At 25.2% G+C, this 22,754-nt stretch overlaps 2 protein-coding genes across 14 annotated transcripts in view; one reads left to right on the top strand and one right to left on the bottom strand.

Moving 5' to 3' along the window:
- LOC145254565 (dual specificity calcium/calmodulin-dependent 3',5'-cyclic nucleotide phosphodiesterase 1A-like) overlaps nucleotides 1-22,754 on the bottom strand; it is a 1,571,136-nt gene that overhangs the window by 615,823 nt on the left and 932,559 nt on the right. The window lies entirely within an intron of this gene.
- LOC145254568 (uncharacterized) overlaps nucleotides 10,630-22,754 on the top strand; it is a 29,168-nt gene continuing 17,043 nt past the window's right edge. The window contains exon 1 of the mRNA XM_080113167.1: nucleotides 10,630-19,928. The gene's annotated coding sequence lies outside the window, so the exon portion shown is untranslated. The remainder of the gene's footprint in view (nucleotides 19,929-22,754) is intronic.

The raw sequence follows: 22,754 nt of genomic DNA, 5'->3' as shown, positions 1-22,754 counted from the left end.
GTAAAGCTTCCTATTTTTTATTTTTATTGTATATGATGGCAATTCCGAATGTAAAGCTTCCTATTTTTTTTTTTTATATGATGGCCATTCCAAATGTAAAGCTTCGTATTTTTTTAATTATTTTTTTTATGTTGGCCATTCCAAATGTACAGCTTCGTATTTTCATTTTATATGATGGCCATTCCAAATGTAAAGCTTACTATTTTTTATTTATATTTTATATGATGGCCATTCCAAATGTAAAGCTTCCTATTTTTTATTTATATTTTATATGAAGGCCAGTCCAAATGTAAAGCTTCCTATTTTTTTTTTTTTTTTATGATGGCCATTCCAAATGTAAAGCTTACTATTTTTTATTTTTTTTTATATGATGGCCATTCCAAATGTAAAGCTTCCTGTTTCTTTTTATTTATTTTATATGATGGCCATTCCAAATGTAAAGCTTCGTATTTTTTTTTTTTATATTTTATATGATGGCCATTCCAAATGTAAAGCTTCGTATTTTTTTTTATTTATATTTTATATGATGGCCATTCCAAATGTAAAGCTTCGTATTTTTTTTTATTTATATTTTATATGATGGCCATTCCAAATGTAAAGCTTCCTATTTTTTATTTATATTTTATATGATGGCCATTCCAAATGTAAAGCTTCCTATTTTTTGTTTTTATTTTATATGATGGCCATTCCAAATGTAAAGCTTCTTATTTTTTATTTTGTTTTATATGATGGCCATTCCAAATGTAAAACTTCCTATTTTTTATTTATATTTTATATGATGGCCATTCCAAATGTAAAGCTTTCTATTTTTTTTTATTTATATTTTATATGATGGCCATTCCAAATGTAAAGCTTCCTATTTTTTTATTTATATTTTATATGATGGCCATTCCAAATGTAAAGCTTCCTATTTTTTATTTTTATTGTATATGATGGCCATTCCGAATGTAAAGCTTCGTATTTTTTTTTTATTTTATATGATGGCCATTCCAAATGTAAAGCTTCCTATTTTTTTTTTATTTTATATGATGGCCAATCCAAATGTAAATCTTCCTATTTTTTATTTATATTTTATATGATGGCCATTCCAAATGTAAAGCTTCGTATTTTTTTTAATTTATATTTTATATGATGGCCATTCCAAATGTAAAGCTTCCTATTTTTGTATTTATATTTTATATGATGACCATTCCAAATGTAAAGCTTCGTATTTTTTTTATTTATATTTTATATGATGGCCATTCCAAATGTAAAGCTTCCTATTTTTTTTATGTTTTTTTTATATGATGGCCATTCCAAAAGTAAAGCTTCCTATTTTTTATTTTCATTTCATATGATGGCCATTCCAAATGTAAAGCTTCCTATTTTTTTTTTATTTTATATTATGGCCATTCCAAAAGTAAAGCTTCCTATTTTTTATTTTCATTTCATATGATGGCCATTCCAAATGTAAAGCTTCCTAGTTTTTTTTTTTTATTTCTAATGATTGCCATTCCAAATGTAAAGCTTCCTATTTTTTATTTTTATTGTATATGATGGCCATTCCGAATGTAAAGCTTCCTATTTTTTTATTATATGATAGCCATTCCAAATGTAAAGCTTCGTATTTTTTTATTTTTATTTTTTATGTTGGCCATTCAAAATGTACAGCTTCGTATTTTCATTTTATATGATGGCCATTCCAAATGTAAAGCTTACTATTTTTTTTTTTTATTTTATATGATGGCCATTCCAAATGTAAAGCTTCCTATTTTTTATTTATATTTTATATGAAGGCCATTCCAAATGTAAAGCTTCCTATTTTTTTTTTATTTTATATGATGGCCATTCCAAATGTAAAGCTTACTATTTTTTATTTTATTTTATATGATGGCCATTCCAAATGTGAAGCTTAGTATTTTTTTTTATTTATATTTTATATGATGGCCATTCCAAATGTAAAGCTTTGTATTTTTTTAAATTTATATTTTATATGATGGCCATTCCAAATGTAAAGCTTCCTATTTTTTTATTTATATTTTATATGATGGCGATTCCAAATGTAAAGCTCCTATTTTTTTTATTTACATTTTATATGATGGCCAGTCAAAATGTAAAGCTTCCTATTTTTTTTTTATTTTATATGATGGCCATTCCAAATGTAAAGCTTCCTATTTTTTTTTATTTTATATGATGGCCATTCCAAATGTAAAGCTTCCTATTTTTTTATTTATATTTTATATGATGGCCATTCCAAATGTAAAGCTTCCTATTTTTTTTATTTATATTTTATATGATGGCCATTCAAAATGTAAAGCTTCCTATTTTTTTATGTTTATTTTATATGATGGCCATTCCAAATGTAAAGCTTCCTATTGTTTTATTTATATTTTATATGATGGCCATTCCAAATGTAAAACTTTCTATTTTTTTTATTTTATTTCATATGATGTCCATTCCAAATGTAAAGCTTCCTATTTTTTTTTATTTTATATGATGGCCATTCCAAATGTAAAGCTTCCCATGTTTTTTTTATTTTATATGATGGCTATTCCGAATGTAAAGCTTCCTATTATTTTTTTATTTTATATGATGGCCATTCCAAATGTAAAGCTTCGTATTTTTATTTTATTTTATATGATGGCCATTCCAAATGTAAAGCTTCCTATGTTTTTTATTTTATTTTATATGATGGCCATTCCAAATGTAAAGCTTCCTATGTTTTTTATTTTATTTTATATGTTGGCCATTCCAAATGTAAAGCTTCCTATTTTTTTTATGTTATTTTATATGATGGCCATTCCAAATGTAAAGCTTCCTATGTTTTTTATTTTATTTTATATGATGGCCATTCCAAATGTAAAGCTTCCTATGTTTTTTATTTTATTTTATATGTTGGCCATTCCAAATGTAAAGCTTCCGATTTTTTTTTGTTTTATATGATGGCCATTCCAAATGTAAAACTTCCTATTTTTTATTTTATTTCAAATGATGGCCATTCCAAATGTAAAGCTTCCTATTTTTTTTGTATTTATATTTTATATGATGGCCATTCCAAATGTAAAGCTTCTTATTTTTTTTTTATTTTATATGATGGCCATTCCAAATGTAAAGCTTTCTATTTTTTTTTTTTTTTTATATGATGGCCATTCCAAATGTAAAGCTTCCTATTTTTTTATTTATATTTTATATGATGGCTATTCCAAATGTAAAACTTTCTATTTTTTTTATTTTATTTCATATGATGTCCATTCCAAATGTAAAGCTTCCTATTTTTTTTTTATTTCATATGATGGCCATTTCAAATGTAAAGTTTCCTATTTTTTTTATGTTTGTTTTATATGATGGCCATTCCAAATGTAAAGCTTCCTATGTTTTTTATATTATTTTATATGATGGCCATTCCAAATGTAAAGCTTCCTATTTTTTTTATTTTATATGATGGCCATTCCAAATGTAAAGCTTCCTATGTTTTTTTTATTTTATATGATGGCTATTCCGAATGTAAAGCTTCCTATTTTTTTTTTATTTTATATGATGGCCATTCCAAATGTAAAGCTTCGTATTTTTATTTTATTTTATATGATGGCCATTCCAAATGTAAAGCTTCCTATGTTTTTTATTTTATTTTATATGATGGCCATTCCAAATGTAAAGCTTCCTATTTTTTTTTTATTTTATATGATGGCCATTCCAAATGTAAAGCTTCCTCTTTTTTTTTTATTTTATATGATGGCCATTCCAAATGTAAAGCTTCCTATTTTTCATTTTATTTTATATGATGGCCATTCCAAATGTAAAGCTTCCTATTTTTTCATTTTATTTAATATGATTGCCATTCCAAATGTAAAGCTTCCTATTTTTTTATTTTATTTTATATGATGGCCATTCAAAATGTAAAGCTTCCTATTTTTTTTATTTATATTTTATATGATGGCCATTCCAAATGTAATGCTTCTTATTTTTTTTTTATTTTATATGATGGCCATTCCAAATGTAAAGCTTCCTATTTTTTTTTTTTTATATGATGGCCATTCCAAATGTAAAGCTTCCTATTTTTTTTTTATTTTATATGATGGCCATTCCAAATGTAAAGCTTCCTATTTTTTTATTTATATTTTATATGATGGCCATTCCAAATGTAAAGCTTCCTATTTTTTTATTTATATTTTATATGATGGCCATTCCAAATGTAAAGCTTCCTATTTTTTTATTTTATTTTATATGATGGCCATTCAAAATGTAAAGCTTCCTATTTTTTTATGTTTATTTTATATGATGGCCATTCCAAATGTAAAGCTTCCTATTTTTTCATTTATATTTTATATGATGGCCATTCCAAATGTAAAACTCTCTATTTTTTTTATTTTATTTCATATGATGGCCATTCCAAATGTAAAGTTTCCTATTTTTAATTTTTGTTTTATATGATGGCCATTCCAAATGTAAAGTTTCCTATTTTTTTTTATTTTATATGATGGCCATTCCAAATGTAAAGCTTCATATTTTTTTTTTATTTCATATGATGGCCATTCCAAATGTAAAGCTTCCTATTTTTTTTATTTATATTTTATATGATGGCCATTCCAAATGTAAAGCTTCCTATTTTTTTTTTTATTTTATATGATTTCCATTCCAAATGTAAAGCTTCCTATGTTTTTATTTTATTTTGTATGATGGCCATTCCAAATGTAAAGCTTCCTATTTTTTTTATTTTATATGATGGCCATTCCAAATGTAAAGCTTCTTTTTTTTTTTTTTATTTTATATGATGGCCATTCCAAATGTAAAGCTTCCTATTTTTTTATTTTATTTAATATGATTGCCATTCCAAATGTAGAGCTTCCTATGTTATTTATTTTTTTTTATATGATGGCAATTCCAAATGTAAAGCTTCCTATTTTTTTTATTTTATATGATGGCCATTCCAAATGTAAAGCTTCCTATTTTTTTTTTATTTTATATGATGGCCATTCCAAATGTAAAGCTTCCTATTTTTTTTTTATTTTATATGATGGCCATTCCAAATGTAAAGCTTCCTATTTTTTTTATGTTATTTTATATGATTGCCATTCCAAATGTAAAGCTTCCGATTTTTTTTTGTTTTATATGATGGCCATTCCAAATGTAAAACTTCCTATTTTTTATTTTATTTCATATGATGGCCATTCCAAATGTAAAGCTTCCGATTTTTTTTTGTTTTATATGATGGCCATTCCAAATGTAAAGCTTCCTATTTTTTTTTTATTTTATATGATGGCCATTCCAAATGTAAAGCTTCCTATTTTTTTTATTTATATTTTATATGATGGCCATTCAAAATGTAAAGCTTTTTTTTTTTTATGTTTATATTATATGATGGCCATTCCAAATGTAAAGCTTCCTATTTTTTTATTTATATTTTATATGATGGCCATTCCAAATGTAAAACTCTCTATTTTTTTTATTTTATTTCATATGATGGCCATTCCAAATGTAAAGTTTCCTATATTTTTTTTTTTTTTTATATGATGGCCATTCCAAATGTAAAGCTTCCTATGTTTTTTATTTTATTTTATATGATGGGCATTCCAAATGTAAAGCTTCCTATTTTTTTTTATTTTATATGATGTCCATTCCAAATGTAAAGCTTCCTATTTTTTTTTTATTTTATATGATGGCCATTCCGAATGTAAAGCTTCCTATTTTTTTTTTATTTTATATGATGGCCATTCCAAATGTAAAGCTTCCTATGTTTTTTATTTTATTTTGTATGATGGCCATTCCAAATGTAAAGCTTCCTATTTTTTTTATTTTATATGATGGCCATTCCAAATGTAAAGCTTCCTCTTTTTTATTTTTATTTTATATGATGGCCATTCCAAATGTAAAGCTTCCTATTTTTATTTTTATTTTATATGATGGCCATTCCAAATGTAAAGCTTCCTATTTTTTCATTTTATTTAATATGATTGCCATTCCAAATGTAAAGCTTCCTATTTTTTTTATTTTATTTCATATGATGGCCATTCCAAATGGAAAGCTTCCTATGTTTCATTTTATTTTATATGATGGCCATTCCAAATGTAAAGCTTCCTATTTTTTTTTTATTTTATATGATGGCCATTCCAAATGTAAAGCTTCCTATTTTTTTTTTATTTTATATGATGGCCATTCCAAATGTAAAGCTTCCTATTTTTTTTTATTTTATATGATGGCCATTCCAAATGTAAAGCTTCCTATTTTTTTAAATTTTATATGATGGCCATTCCAAATGTAAAGCTTCCTATTTTTTTTATGTTATTTTATATGATTGCCATTCCAAATGTAAAGCTTCCGATTTTTTTTTGTTTTATATGATGGCCATTCCAAATGTAAAACTTCCTATTTTTTATTTTATTTCATATGATGGCCATTCCAAATGTAAAGCTTCCTATTTTTTTTATTTATATTTTATATGATGGCCATTCCAAATGTAAAGCTTCTTATTTATTTTTTATTTCATATGATGGCCATTCCAAATGTAAAGCTTCCTATTTTTTTTTTTTTTTATATGATGGCCATTCCAAATGTAAAGCTTCCTATTTTTTTTTTATTTTATATGATGGCCATTCCAAATGTAAAGCTTCCTATTTTTTTTATTTATATTTTATATGATGGCCATTCAAAATGTAAAGCTTTTTTTTTTTTATGTTTATATTATATGATGGCCATTCCAAATGTAAAGCTTCCTATTTTTTTATTTATATTTTATATGATGGCCATTCCAAATGTAAAACTCTCTATTTTTTTTATTTTATTTCATATGATGGCCATTCCAAATGTAAAGTTTCCTATATTTTTTTTTTTTTTTATATGATGGCCATTCCAAATGTAAAGCTTCCTATGTTTTTTATTTTATTTTATATGATGGGCATTCCAAATGTAAAGCTTCCTATTTTTTTTTATTTTATATGATGTCCATTCCAAATGTAAAGCTTCCTATTTTTTTTTTATTTTATATGATGGCCATTCCGAATGTAAAGCTTCCTATTTTTTTTTTATTTTATATGATGGCCATTCCAAATGTAAAGCTTCCTATGTTTTTTATTTTATTTTGTATGATGGCCATTCCAAATGTAAAGCTTCCTATTTTTTTTATTTTATATGATGGCCATTCCAAATGTAAAGCTTCCTCTTTTTTTTTTTTATTTTATATGATGGCCATTCCAAATGTAAAGCTTCCTATTTTTATTTTTATTTTATATGATGGCCATTCCAAATGTAAAGCTTCCTATTTTTTCATTTTATTTAATATGATTGCCATTCCAAATGTAAAGCTTCCTATTTTTTTTATTTTATTTCATATGATGGCCATTCCAAATGGAAAGCTTCCTATGTTTCATTTTATTTTATATGATGGCCATTCCAAATGTAAAGCTTCCTATTTTTTTTTTATTTTATATGATGGCCATTCCAAATGTAAAGCTTCCTATGTTTTTTGTTTTATTTTATATGATGGCCATTCCAAATGTAAAGCTTCCTATTTTTTTTTATTTTATATGATGTCCATTCCAAATGTAAAGCTTCCTATTTTTTTTTTATTTTATATGATGGCCATTCCGAATGTAAAGCTTCCTATTTTTTTTTTATTTTATATGATGGCCATTCCAAATGTAAAGCTTCCTATGTTTTTTATTTTATTTTGTATGATGGCCATTCCAAATGTAAAGCTTCCTATTTTTTTTATTTTATATGATGGCCATTCCAAATGTAAAGCTTCCTCTTTTTTTTTTATTTTATATGATGGTTATTCCAAATGTAAAGCTTCCTATTTTTATTTTTATTTTATATGATGGCCATTCCAAATGTAAAGCTTCCTATTTTTTCATTTTATTTAATATGATTGCCATTCCAAATGTAAAGCTTCCTATTTTTTTTATTTTATTTCATATGATGGCCATTCCAAATGGAAAGCTTCCTATGTTTCATTTTATTTTATATGATGGCCATTCCAAATGTAAAGCTTCCTATTTTTTTTTTATTTTATATGATGGCCATTCCAAATGTAAAGCTTCCTATTTTTTTTTTATTTTATATGATGGCCATTCCAAATGTAAAGCTTCCTATTTTTTTTTATTTTATATGATGGCCATTCCAAATGTAAAGCTTCCTATTTTTTTAAATTTTATATGATGGCCATTCAAAATGTAAAGCTTCCTATTTTTTTTATGTTTTTTTTTTATGATGGTCATTCCAAATGTAAAGCTTCCTATTTTTTTATTTATATTTTATATGAGGGCCATTCCAAATGTAAAACTTTCTATTTTTTTTATTTTATTTCATATGATGGCCATTCCAAATGTAAAGCTTCCTATTTTTTTTTTATTTTATATGATGGCCATTCCAAATGTAAAGCTTCCTATTTTATTTATTTATTTTAAATGATGGCCATTCTAAATGTAAAGCTTCCTATTTTTTATTTATATTTTATATGATGGCCATTCCAAATGTAAAGCTTCCTATTTTTTTTTTTATTTTATATTATGGCCATTCCAAAAGTAAAGCTTCCTATTTTTTATTTTCATTTCATATGATGGCCATTCCAAATGTAAAGCTTCCTAGTTTTTTTTTTTATTTCTTATGATTGCCATTCCAAATGTAAAGCTTCCTATTTTTTTTTTTTATTGTATATGATGGCCATTCCGAATGTAAAGCTTCCTATTTTTTTTTTATATGATGGCCATTCCAAATGTAAAGCTTCGTATTTTTTTATTTTTATTTTTTATGTTGGCCATTCCAAATGTACAGTTTCGTATTTTCATTTTATATGATGGCCATTCCAAATGTAAAGCTTACTATTTTTTTTTTTTATTTTATATGATGGCCATACCAAATGTAAAGCTTCCTATTTTTATTTATATTTTATATGAAGGCCATTCCAAATGTAAAGCTTCCTATTTTTTTTTTATTTTATATGATGGCCATTCCAAATGTAAAGCTTACTATTTTTTATTTTATTTTATATGATGGCCATTCCAAATGTAAAGCTTCCTGTTTCTTTTTATTTATTTTATATGATGGCCATTCCAAATGTAAAGCTTCGTTTTTTTTTTTATTTATATTTTATATGATGGCCATTCCAAATGTAAGGCTTCGTATTTTTTTAAATTTATATTTTATATGATGGCCATTCCAAATGTAAAGCTTCCTATTTTTTATTTATATTTTATATGATGGCCATTCAAAATGTAAAGCTTCCTATTTTTTTTTTATTTTATATGATGGCCATTCCAAATGTAAAGCTTCCTATTTTTTTTTTATTTTATATGATGGCCATTCCAAATGTAAAGCTTCCTATTTTTTTATTTATATTTTATATGATGGCCATTCCAAATATAAAGCTTCCTATTTTTTATTTATATTTTATATGATGGCCATTCAAAATGTAAAGCTTCCTATTTTTTTTTTGTTTATTTTATATGATGGCCATTCCAAATGTAAAGCTTCCTATTTTTTTATTTATATTTCATATGATGTCCATTCCAAATGTAAAGCTTCCTATTTTTTTTATTTTATATGATGGCCATTCCAAATGTAAAGCTTCCTATGTTGTTTTTATTTTATATGATGGCCATTCCAAATGTAAAGCTTACTATTTTTTATTTATATTTTATATGATGGCCATTCCAAATGTAAAGCTTCCTATGTTTTTTATTTCATTTCATATGATGGCCATTCCAAATGTAAAGCTTCCTAGTTTTTTATTTTTATTGTTTATGATTGCCATTCCAAATGTAAAGCTTCCTATTTTTTATTTTTATTGTATATGATGGCAATTCCGAATGTAAAGCTTCCTATTTTTTTTTTTTATATGATGGCCATTCCAAATGTAAAGCTTCGTATTTTTTTAATTATTTTTTTTATGTTGGCCATTCCAAATGTACAGCTTCGTATTTTCATTTTATATGATGGCCATTCCAAATGTAAAGCTTACTATTTTTTATTTATATTTTATATGATGGCCATTCCAAATGTAAAGCTTCCTATTTTTTATTTATATTTTATATGAAGGCCAGTCCAAATGTAAAGCTTCCTATTTTTTTTTTTTTTTTATGATGGCCATTCCAAATGTAAAGCTTACTATTTTTTATTTTTTTTTATATGATGGCCATTCCAAATGTAAAGCTTCCTGTTTCTTTTTATTTATTTTATATGATGGCCATTCCAAATGTAAAGCTTCGTATTTTTTTTTTTTATATTTTATATGATGGCCATTCCAAATGTAAAGCTTCGTATTTTTTTTTATTTATATTTTATATGATGGCCATTCCAAATGTAAAGCTTCGTATTTTTTTTTATTTATATTTTATATGATGGCCATTCCAAATGTAAAGCTTCCTATTTTTTATTTATATTTTATATGATGGCCATTCCAAATGTAAAGCTTCCTATTTTTTGTTTTTATTTTATATGATGGCCATTCCAAATGTAAAGCTTCTTATTTTTTATTTTGTTTTATATGATGGCCATTCCAAATGTAAAGCTTCCTATTTTTTATTTATATTTTATATGATGGCCATTCCAAACGTAAAGCTTTCTATTTTTTTTTATTTATATTTTATATGATGGCCATTCCAAATGTAAAGCTTCCTATTTTTTTATTTATATTTTATATGATGGCCATTCCAAATGTAAAGCTTCCTATTTTTTATTTTTATTGTATATGATGGCCATTCCGAATGTAAAGCTTCGTATTTTTTTTTTATTTTATATGATGGCCATTCCAAATGTAAAGCTTCCTATTTTTTTTTTATTTTATATGATGGCCAATCCAAATGTAAATCTTCCTATTTTTTATTTATATTTTATATGATGGCCATTCCAAATGTAAAGCTTCGTATTTTTTTTAATTTATATTTTATATGATGGCCATTCCAAATGTAAAGCTTCCTATTTTTGTATTTATATTTTATATGATGACCATTCCAAATGTAAAGCTTCGTATTTTTTTTATTTATATTTTATATGATGGCCATTCCAAATGTAAAGCTTCCTATTTTTTTTATGTTTTTTTTATATGATGGCCATTCCAAAAGTAAAGCTTCCTATTTTTTATTTTCATTTCATATGATGGCCATTCCAAATGTAAAGCTTCCTATTTTTTTTTTATTTTATATTATGGCCATTCCAAAAGTAAAGCTTCCTATTTTTTATTTTCATTTCATATGATGGCCATTCCAAATGTAAAGCTTCCTAGTTTTTTTTTTTTATTTCTAATGATTGCCATTCCAAATGTAAAGCTTCCTATTTTTTATTTTTATTGTATATGATGGCCATTCCGAATGTAAAGCTTCCTATTTTTTTATTATATGATAGCCATTCCAAATGTAAAGCTTCGTATTTTTTTATTTTTATTTTTTATGTTGGCCATTCAAAATGTACAGCTTCGTATTTTCATTTTATATGATGGCCATTCCAAATGTAAAGCTTCCTATTTTTTATTTATATTTTATATGAAGGCCATTCCAAATGTAAAGCTTCCTATTTTTTTTTTATTTTATATGATGGCCATTCCAAATGTAAAGCTTACTATTTTTTATTTTATTTTATATGATGGCCATTCCAAATGTGAAGCTTAGTATTTTTTTTTATTTATATTTTATATGATGGCCATTCCAAATGTAAAGCTTTGTATTTTTTTAAATTTATATTTTATATGATGGCCATTCCAAATGTAAAGCTTCCTATTTTTTTATTTATATTTTATATGATGGCGATTCCAAATGTAAAGCTCCTATTTTTTTTATTTACATTTTATATGATGGCCAGTCAAAATGTAAAGCTTCCTATTTTTTTTTTATTTTATATGATGGCCATTCCAAATGTAAAGCTTCCTATTTTTTTTTATTTTATATGATGGCTATTCCAAATGTAAAGCTTCCTATTTTTTTATTTATATTTTATATGATGGCCATTCCAAATGTAAAGCTTCCTATTTTTTTTATTTATATTTTATATGATGGCCATTCAAAATGTAAAGCTTCCTATTTTTTTATGTTTATTTTATATGATGGCCATTCCAAATGTAAAGCTTCCTATTGTTTTATTTATATTTTATATGATGGCCATTCCAAATGTAAAACTTTCTATTTTTTTTATTTTATTTCATATGATGTCCATTCCAAATGTAAAGCTTCCTATTTTTTTTTATTTTATATGATGGCCATTCCAAATGTAAAGCTTCCCATGTTTTTTTTATTTTATATGATGGCTATTCCGAATGTAAAGCTTCCTATTATTTTTTTATTTTATATGATGGCCATTCCAAATGTAAAGCTTCGTATTTTTATTTTATTTTATATGATGGCCATTCCAAATGTAAAGCTTCCTATGTTTTTTATTTTATTTTATATGATGGCCATTCCAAATGTAAAGCTTCCTATGTTTTTTATTTTATTTTATATGTTGGCCATTCCAAATGTAAAGCTTCCTATTTTTTTTATGTTATTTTATATGATGGCCATTCCAAATGTAAAGCTTCCTATGTTTTTTATTTTATTTTATATGATGGCCATTCCAAATGTAAAGCTTCCTATGTTTTTTATTTTATTTTATATGTTGGCCATTCCAAATGTAAAGCTTCCGATTTTTTTTTGTTTTATATGATGGCCATTCCAAATGTAAAACTTCCTATTTTTTATTTTATTTCAAATGATGGCCATTCCAAATGTAAAGCTTCCTATTTTTTTTGTATTTATATTTTATATGATGGCCATTCCAAATGTAAAGCTTCTTATTTTTTTTTTATTTTATATGATGGCCATTCCAAATGTAAAGCTTTCTATTTTTTTTTTTTTTTTATATGATGGCCATTCCAAATGTAAAGCTTCCTATTTTTTTATTTATATTTTATATGATGGCTATTCCAAATGTAAAACTTTCTATTTTTTTTATTTTATTTCATATGATGTCCATTCCAAATGTAAAGCTTCCTATTTTTTTTTTATTTCATATGATGGCCATTTCAAATGTAAAGTTTCCTATTTTTTTTATGTTTGTTTTATATGATGGCCATTCCAAATGTAAAGCTTCCTATGTTTTTTATATTATTTTATATGATGGCCATTCCAAATGTAAAGCTTCCTATTTTTTTTATTTTATATGATGGCCATTCCAAATGTAAAGCTTCCTATGTTTTTTTTATTTTATATGATGGCTATTCCGAATGTAAAGCTTCCTATTTTTTTTTTATTTTATATGATGGCCATTCCAAATGTAAAGCTTCGTATTTTTATTTTATTTTATATGATGGCCATTCCAAATGTAAAGCTTCCTATGTTTTTTATTTTATTTTATATGATGGCCATTCCAAATGTAAAGCTTCCTATTTTTTTTTTATTTTATATGATGGCCATTCCAAATGTAAAGCTTCCTCTTTTTTTTTTATTTTATATGATGGCCATTCCAAATGTAAAGCTTCCTATTTTTCATTTTATTTTATATGATGGCCATTCCAAATGTAAAGCTTCCTATTTTTTCATTTTATTTAATATGATGGCGATTCCAAATGTAAAGCTTCCTATTTTTTTATTTTATTTTATATGATGGCCATTCAAAATGTAAAGCTTCCTATTTTTTTTATTTATATTTTATATGATGGCCATTCCAAATGTAATGCTTCTTATTTTTTTTTTATTTTATATGATGGCCATTCCAAATGTAAAGCTTCCTATTTTTTTTTTTTATATGATGGCCATTCCAAATGTAAAGCTTCCTATTTTTTTTTTATTTTATATGATGGCCATTCCAAATGTAAAGCTTCCTATTTTTTTATTTATATTTTATATGATGGCCATTCCAAATGTAAAGCTTCCTATTTTTTTATTTATATTTTATATGATGGCCATTCCAAATGTAAAGCTTCCTATTTTTTTATTTTATTTTATATGATGGCGATTCAAAATGTAAAGCTTCCTATTTTTTTATGTTTATTTTATATGATGGCCATTCCAAATGTAAAGCTTCCTATTTTTTCATTTATATTTTATATGATGGCCATTCCAAATGTAAAACTCTCTATTTTTTTTATTTTATTTCATATGATGGCCATTCCAAATGTAAAGTTTCCTATTTTTAATTTTTGTTTTATATGATGGCCATTCCAAATGTAAAGTTTCCTATTTTTTTTTATTTTATATGATGGCCATTCCAAATGTAAAGCTTCATATTTTTTTTTTATTTCATATGATGGCCATTCCAAATGTAAAGCTTCCTATTTTTTTTATTTATATTTTATATGATGGCCATTCCAAATGTAAAGCTTCCTATTTTTTTTTTTATTTTATATGATTTCCATTCCAAATGTAAAGCTTCCTATGTTTTTATTTTATTTTGTATGATGGCCATTCCAAATGTAAAGCTTCCTATTTTTTTTATTTTATATGATGGCCATTCCAAATGTAAAGCTTCTTTTTTTTTTTTTTATTTTATATGATGGCCATTCCAAATGTAAAGCTTCCTATTTTTTTATTTTATTTAATATGATTGCCATTCCAAATGTAGAGCTTCCTATGTTTTTTATTTTATTTTATATGATGGCAATTCCAAATGTAAAGCTTCCTATTTTTTTTATTGTATATGATGGCCATTCCAAATGTAAAGCTTCCTATTTTTTTTTTATTTTATATGATGGCCATTCCAAATGTAAAGCTTCCTATTTTTTTTTTATTTTATATGATGGCCATTCCAAATGTAAAGCTTCCTATTTTTTTTTTATTTTATATGATGGCCATTCCAAATGTAAAGCTTCCTATTTTTTTTATGTTATTTTATATGATTGCCATTCCAAATGTAAAGCTTCCGATTTTTTTTTGTTTTATATGATGGCCATTCCAAATGTAAAACTTCCTATTTTTTATTTTATTTCATATGATGGCCATTCCAAATGTAAAGCTTCCGATTTTTTTTTGTTTTATATGATGGCCATTCCAAATGTAAAGCTTCCTATTTTTTTTTTATTTTATATGATGGCCATTCCAAATGTAAAGCTTCCTATTTTTTTTATTTATATTTTATATGATGGCCATTCAAAATGTAAAGCTTTTTTTTTTTTATGTTTATATTATATGATGGCCATTCCAAATGTAAAGCTTCCTATTTTTTTATTTATATTTTATATGATGGCCATTCCAAATGTAAAACTCTCTATTTTTTTTATTTTATTTCATATGATGGCCATTCCAAATGTAAAGTTTCCTATATTTTTTTTTTTTTTTATATGATGGCCATTCCAAATGTAAAGCTTCCTATGTTTTTTATTTTATTTTATATGATGGGCATTCCAAATGTAAAGCTTCCTATTTTTTTTTATTTTATATGATGTCCATTCCAAATGTAAAGCTTCCTATTTTTTTTTTATTTTATATGATGGCCATTCCGAATGTAAAGCTTCCTATTTTTTTTTTATTTTATATGATGGCCATTCCAAATGTAAAGCTTCCTATGTTTTTTATTTTATTTTGTATGATGGCCATTCCAAATGTAAAGCTTCCTATTTTTTTTATTTTATATGATGGCCATTCCAAATGTAAAGCTTCCTCTTTTTTATTTTTATTTTATATGATGGCCATTCCAAATGTAAAGCTTCCTATTTTTATTTTTATTTTATATGATGGCCATTCCAAATGTAAAGCTTCCTATTTTTTCATTTTATTTAATATGATTGCCATTCCAAATGTAAAGCTTCCTATTTTTTTTATTTTATTTCATATGATGGCCATTCCAAATGGAAAGCTTCCTATGTTTCATTTTATTTTATATGATGGCCATTCCAAATGTAAAGCTTCCTATTTTTTTTTTATTTTATATGATGGCCATTCCAAATGTAAAGCTTCCTATTTTTTTTTTATTTTATATGATGGCCATTCCAAATGTAAAGCTTCCTATTTTTTTTTATTTTATATGATGGCCATTCCAAATGTAAAGCTTCCTATTTTTTTAAATTTTATATGATGGCCATTCCAAATGTAAAGCTTCCTATTTTTTTTATGTTATTTTATATGATTGCCATTCCAAATGTAAAGCTTCCGATTTTTTTTTGTTTTATATGATGGCCATTCCAAATGTAAAACTTCCTATTTTTTATTTTATTTCATATGATGGCCATTCCAAATGTAAAGCTTCCTATTTTTTTTATTTATATTTTATATGATGGCCATTCCAAATGTAAAGCTTCTTATTTATTTTTTATTTCATATGATGGCCATTCCAAATGTAAAGCTTCCTATTTTTTTTTTTTTTTATATGATGGCCATTCCAAATGTAAAGCTTCCTATTTTTTTTTTATTTTATATGATGGCCATTCCAAATGTAAAGCTTCCTATTTTTTTTATTTATATTTTATATGATGGCCATTCAAAATGTAAAGCTTTTTTTTTTTTATGTTTATATTATATGATGGCCATTCCAAATGTAAAGCTTCCTATTTTTTTATTTATATTTTATATGATGGCCATTCCAAATGTAAAACTCTCTATTTTTTTTATTTTATTTCATATGATGGCCATTCCAAATGTAAAGTTTCCTATATTTTTTTTTTTTTTTTATATGATGGCCATTCCAAATGTAAAGCTTCCTATGTTTTTTATTTTATTTTATATGATGGGCATTCCAAATGTAAAGCTTCCTATTTTTTTTTATTTTATATGATGTCCATTCCAAATGTAAAGCTTCCTATTTTTTTTTTATTTTATATGATGGCCATTCCGAATGTAAAGCTTCCTATTTTTTTTTTATTTTATATGATGGCCATTCCAAATGTAAAGCTTCCTATGTTTTTTATTTTATTTTGTATGATGGCCATTCCAAATGTAAAGCTTCCTATTTTTTTTATTTTATATGATGGCCATTCCAAATGTAAAGCTTCCTCTTTTTTTTTTTTATTTTATATGATGGCCATTCCAAATGTAAAGCTTCCTATTTTTATTTTTATTTTATATGATGGCCATTCCAAATGTAAAGCTTCCTATTTTTTCATTTTATTTAATATGATTGCCATTCCAAATGTAAAGCTTCCTATTTTTTTTATTTTATTTCATATGATGGCCATTCCAAATGGAAAGCTTCCTATGTTTCATTTTATTTTATATGATGGCCATTCCAAATGTAAAGCTTCCTATTTTTTTTTTATTTTATATGATGGCCATTCCAAATGTAAAGCTTCCTATGTTTTTTATTTTATTTTATATGATGGCCATTCCAAATGTAAAGCTTCCTATTTTTTTTTATTTTATATGATGTCCATTCCAAATGTAAAGCTTCCTATTTTTTTTTTATTTTATATGATGGCCATTCCGAATGTAAAGCTTCCTATTTTTTTTTTATTTTATATGATGGCCATTCCAAATGTAAAGCTTCCTATGTTTTTTATTTTATTTTGTATGATGGCCATTCCAAATGTAAAGCTTCCTATTTTTTTTATTTTATATGATGGCCATTCCAAATGTAAAGCTTCCTCTTTTTTTTTTTTATTTTATATGATGGTTATTCCAAATGTAAAGCTTCCTATTTTTATTTTTATTTTATATGATGGCCATTCCAAATGTAAAGCTTCCTATTTTTTCATTTTATTTAATATGATTGCCATTCCAAATGTAAAGCTTCCTATTTTTTTTATTTTATTTCATATGATGGCCATTCCAAATGGAAAGCTTCCTATGTTTCATTTTATTTTATATGATGGCCATTCCAAATGTAAAGCTTCCTATTTTTTTTTTATTTTATATGATGGCCATTCCAAATGTAAAGCTTCCTATTTTTTTTTTATTTTATATGATGGCCATTCCAAATGTAAAGCTTCCTATTTTTTTTTATTTTATATGATGGCCATTCCAAATGTAAAGCTTCCTATTTTTTAAAATTTTATATGATGGCCATTCCAAATGTAAAGCTTCCTATTTTTTTTTTATTTTATATGATGGCCATTCCAAATGTAAAGTTTCATATTTTTTTTTTATTTCATATGATGGCCATTCCAAATGTAAAGCTTCCTATTTTGTTATTTATATTTTATATGATGGCCATTCCAAATGTAAAGCTTCCTATTTTTTGTTTTTATTTTATATGATTGCCATTCCAAATGTAAAGCTTCCTATGTTTTTTATTTTAGTTTATATGATGGCCATTCCAAATGTAAAGCTTTCTATTTTTTTTTTATTTCATATGATGGCCATTCCAACTGTAAAGCTTCCTATTTTTTTTTATTTCATATGATGGCCATTCCAAATGTAAAGCTTCCTATTTTTTTATTTATATTTTATATGATGACCATTCCAAATGTAAAGCTTCCTATTTTTTTTATTTATATTTTATATGATGGCCATTCCAAATGTAAAGCTTCCTATTTTTTCATTTTATTTAATATGATTGCCATTCCAAATGTAAAGCTTCCTATTTTTTTTATTTATATTTTATATGATGGCCATTCCAAATGTAAAGCTTCCTATTTTTTTTATGTTTAGTTTATATGATGGCCAGTCCAAATGTAAAGCTTCCTATTTTTTTTTTATTTTATATGATGGCCATTCCAAATGTAAAGCTTCCTATTTTTTTTTTATTTCATATGATGGTCATTCCAAATATAAAGCTTCCTATTTTTTTTATTTATATTTTATATGATGGCCATTCCAAATGCAAAGCTTCCTATTTTTCATTTTTATTTTATATGATGGCCATTCCAAATGTAAAGCTTACTTTTTTTAGCTGAAAATGTTGAGATCTACGAAGACAGGAATGGCACCATTAAAATTACCTTTTTTACTCTAAAATTTATATTTTTCATAGTCACCACCATTCTTAATGCACTTTGGCCAGAAATTCAATGACGCATCACTGCTTCTGACGCATGTTCAAGACAGAGGTTTCTTCCTTAGAGTCTCAGATCGTAAATATCTGCAATAATGAGCTAAAACGTTCAGATCATAAATTCATAAGTTTAGACATCATAACAATGCAATTTGCCATTCCCTCTATTCAAATGAATTAAAAAAAATAGGACTTACTTTTATGATTTTGGAAAGCTCCTCGTATATATTAAAGCCTAAACATTAAACTTTACAAAAGCATGTTACTCATGTCACTCATCGTGTTGTGTTCACAATGCTCTATTCATTAGTTGTCCAATGTAAACAAGTTCTTGATGAGCCACTTAAGTTAACAGATTTATCGAATTTCCATTACTAATGATTACTATTTTCTCAAATTTTACTACTGTACACTGCTTAACCCTTATCCTTGAGTGGTGATAAATGGTGATGCCTATGTAAAAAAAAAGTAACCTGTTTAGTTTTCTATTGAATGTAAGTGAATTGCAATACTTTAATACTTATGAAACCGGTGCATCGATATTACTGAATGCTAAGCATTCATGAACCATATAGAAAATATGTACGAAGAGAACTGCGTGTAATCGTAAAATGAAAATAATCAATGTATATGGAAACAGAAAAGAATAAGAATTCGTTTTTTAAAAGAATATCCAAATGCGTTGATCCACGTATTATGAAATTGTGGCATTTAATCTCACCATTAGTGTGACAAATAGTATATATATATATATATATATATATACATACATATATATATATATATATATATATATATATATATATATATATATATATATATGGATTTTTTTAACAATCAATCTTAATACCTTTTAAATGGTATTATATTGATTATTGTACCAATATTAACCTCGGTTTAGCTCGATGAGAATTCAGAGCAATATAATTTATACAATCAGAAAAAACAACACCTTTTTTTTTTTTTATTTATTTATTTATTTATTTTTTTATTTTTTTTTTTTTTTATTTTGAACAGGGACCTAAACTTCGACATCACGATGGGATCGGCAGACTCCAGTCAGGCAACTGATGTAGTAGGCCTATACATATTGCAGAAACTAAGTGAAGAGATTCCAGAGCTAAAAGGTGGGCTATATCGTGATGATGCTCTGTTTTACATAAATGGTAGTTTAAGAATAGTTAAGAACACAAAAACTAAGATAAAGAAAATATATAATGATTTAGGACTAACAATAACCTTCAATGAAAACTACAAAACCGTTAACTTTCTGGACCTTACCCTAGATATAATAAATAAAACTTATGAACCTTACCACAAACCTAACCAGGCATTGTACTACATTGATAATAGATCTAATCACCCACCATCCATGAAAGCTGCAATAATACCAAACATATCTAAAAGACTATCTAAAATATCAATTAATGAAGACAAATTTAACAAAAATAGGGAGTACTATAACGAAGCAATAAAAAAATCAGGTTACAATAAAAGAATACAGTACATAAAGAACCATAATGTTGAACACACTAACTTTAGGACAAATGTAAATATAATATCATATAATAGAGTAATGAATAGAAATAGAAATAAAATAGGAACAAATAACAGAACTGATAACAACATAAGTACCAGCACCCGTGAAAAAACAATAAGAAGGGAGAACAACACTAACACAAATAGAAAGAATAGGAGGAAGCAACAAACATGGTTCAACATCCCATACTCTATACATATTAAAAATAATATTCCAAAAGAATTCTATGAAATAATAGATAAAAACTTTCCACCAAGCAATAAATTAAGTAAAATCATAAACAAAAACACTGTAAAAATTTCTTACTCAACCTCACCAAATATAATTAGAAATATAATAGGAACGAACAGAGCCAAAATAGAAAAAGCAAATAATAATAACTTAGAAAATAATAGGAATGAAAACTGTGGATGCAACTGCCGTGTAGCTATGGAATGCCCGTTAGAAGGAAATTGCCTCGTATCAGATGTTGTATATAAATGTGAAGTTAAAACTAATAGAGGTGTAAAAGCATACATTGGTAGTACGAGCACTCAGTTTAAAACCCGGCTAAACAATCATATTTCATCATTTAACAAAAACAATAATAGTAGCAGAAATATAATAAATAACACAGCAAACACTAATAATACTAATAATAACCATAGTGGGAGAGAAACAAATAGAAAGAAAAATAATAATGACACTGCACTTGGGGAATGGATACGTGAGCTAAAAAGCAAAAATATAGAGTACACTTTGAAATGGTCCGTGATAGGTAGGGCAAAAAGTTATCATCCATCAAAATCAGGCAAATGTTCCTTATGTTTACTAGAATCCTACAAAATACTAACATCTGATAAAAACTCATTGTTAAATCACCGTACAGACAACATACAAATATGTCTGCATAAAAATAAGTTCTTAATATCAAGATATAGATAATAAGTAAACAAATAGATAGACAAAAAACTGAACAAAAATATTTTCTTTTCACCAAAAAAACCGAGTTTAAGATAAATGAATAAAAAATATTAGAATAGCAAATAAACTTATAAATAACAAACCTGAACACAACATAAATACACATGATTAATAAATAATAATATGATAAATAAAAAAAATTAGCAAAATGACAAAGATTAATAATTGAAACCAAAAATAAATAAGTTATTTCCCTTTGACTACTAAATTATAAGGTAAATGCACAAATTCTAAAAGATGTAAGTTAATGACTGAATAAATAAGAAACAAAGAATTGATAGAGTTAATTCCCTTTAATCGCAAAATCAGAAAAGACCATAAACTTGACACTAAACATTATAAATTGGAAATAACGAAAATAATTAACAAAAAACATAATATAAGAATAAGAAATAATAAATATGTACATAATGATAACCATTTTAGCCTAATAATAAAATAAATACGAAAAAAAACAATAACAGAAAAAAATACGTATAGACGGCTAAAAAATAAAATGTAACGTAAACACCCAAGAGATACGGGGGAAAAAAAGGAAAAAATTACTAGCTTAAGAAGAAGTTAAAAATTAATTAAATAATTTCGTAAATAATAAATCAAACGTAATAAAAGAAGAAACAAAATAAGAATGCAGAATTAACATAATTGATATTAGATACATAAATTGGAAAGAAATTAAAAAACCAAAAAATACGAAAATAAGGCTAACAAAAAGAAAATATGGATCTATAAAAAACCCATGGAAAATTTTTAAAGATGGCAACCTCGATAAAAAATTCCATCCCCATGTGAGTTTTAAAAACAATTGTTTGACTGTAATTAATTGATTTTAATTGTCTCCGAAGAGAACGGTAAATAATGAAAATTCGGTATGTTATAATTAAAATAACCGTTTGTCCTTTTACCCTTCGAAACAGCTGTCAGACTAAGAAAAAATATATAATAACATGTCATAAAAAATAATAAAAACAAAAATTGTGTACTACTAAAAAAAAAAAAAAAGGTGTTGTTTTTTCTGATTGTATAAAATATATATATATATATATATATATATATATATGTGTGAAAATTACAATAAGTTTACCAAGGTAATCAAAATGGTAAACTTAAAATATATTATAGATATTAAAGAGTTAATATTTACAAGTAAAGTAATCTCAACCAGATGTAAAAGCTCAATAAAACCGAAAAGGAAATAGAGCTTATAATATATAATACCTATTAATTAAATATATACATCAGCCTACTCATTTTTATTCTATGTATTTGTTTACTTATATTTTACTATATGCATTTACATACACATTTATTTGCCTTATTCCAGAGTTTGTAGATACCGGCCATTCCCTCCCCTTAAATTGTATGTATGTATGTATGTATGTATTTGTTTAAGTTGTATATGTTTTTGGATATGTGTATATATGTATGCATGCGTGTGCGTGTGTGTTTG

This window comes from Euprymna scolopes, chromosome 30 (assembly GCF_053919585.1).
Source record: "Euprymna scolopes isolate OS-2025 chromosome 30, ASM5391958v1, whole genome shotgun sequence".
Taxonomy (NCBI): domain Eukaryota; kingdom Metazoa; phylum Mollusca; class Cephalopoda; order Sepiida; family Sepiolidae; genus Euprymna; species Euprymna scolopes.
The sequence above is the reverse complement of the archived record's forward strand: the minus strand, read 5'-3'. Positions and strand labels throughout refer to the sequence as shown.